We start from the raw sequence: 804 nt of genomic DNA, 5'->3' as shown, positions 1-804 counted from the left end.
AAATAGGGAAAAATAGGGATAAATAGAGGAGAATAGGGGAAAATAGCAATAAATAGGGAAAAAGAGGGATAAACAGGGAAAAATAAGGAAAAATAAGGGAAAAAAGGGGTAAATAGGGATAAACAGGGATAAATACCAAAAAATGGGGATAAATAGGGACAAATAGGAAAAATAGGGGTAAATAGGGACAAGTAGGGATAAAAAGGGGTAAACAGGGGAAAATAGAGAGAAATAGGGGAAAATAGGGATAAATAGGGAAAAATAGAGATAAATGCGGAAATAGAGGTAAATAGGGAAAAATAGGGAGAAATAGGGAGAAATAAGGAAGAATAAGGAAAAACAGGGACAAATGGGGAAAAACAGGCAGAAATAGGGAAAAATAGGGATAAATAGGGAATAATACGGATAAATAGGGAGAAATAGAGAGAAACAGGGAAAAATAGGGATAAATAGGGAAAAATAGGGATAAATAGGGAAAAATAAGCATAAGTAGGGGAAAATAGGGATAAATAGGGAAAAATAAGGATAAAAGGGGAAAATAGGGATAAATAGGGAAAAATAGGGATAAATAAGGAAAAAGAGGGAAAAATAGGGAAAATTAGGGATAAATAGGGGGAAATAGGGATAAATTGGAGAAAAATAGGGATAAGTAGGGGCAGAGGGGCTGCACAACAGTTGTTTCTTCTTCGAGCTTTGCCTGGGCTCGTTTTTTTTGGGGGGAAAGCGATTTCTGCTTTTCCAGGGCTGATTTGGGATTAGCAAGGAATTAGTAATTAATTAGAAATTAATTTCCCCAAGGTGGGA

The sequence above is a fragment of the Manacus vitellinus genome, unplaced genomic scaffold, assembly GCF_001715985.3.
Source record: "Manacus vitellinus isolate BGI_N305 unplaced genomic scaffold, ASM171598v3 scaffold_147_pilon, whole genome shotgun sequence".
NCBI lineage: Eukaryota > Metazoa > Chordata > Aves > Passeriformes > Pipridae > Manacus > Manacus vitellinus.
This window is presented reverse-complemented; position numbering follows the sequence as displayed.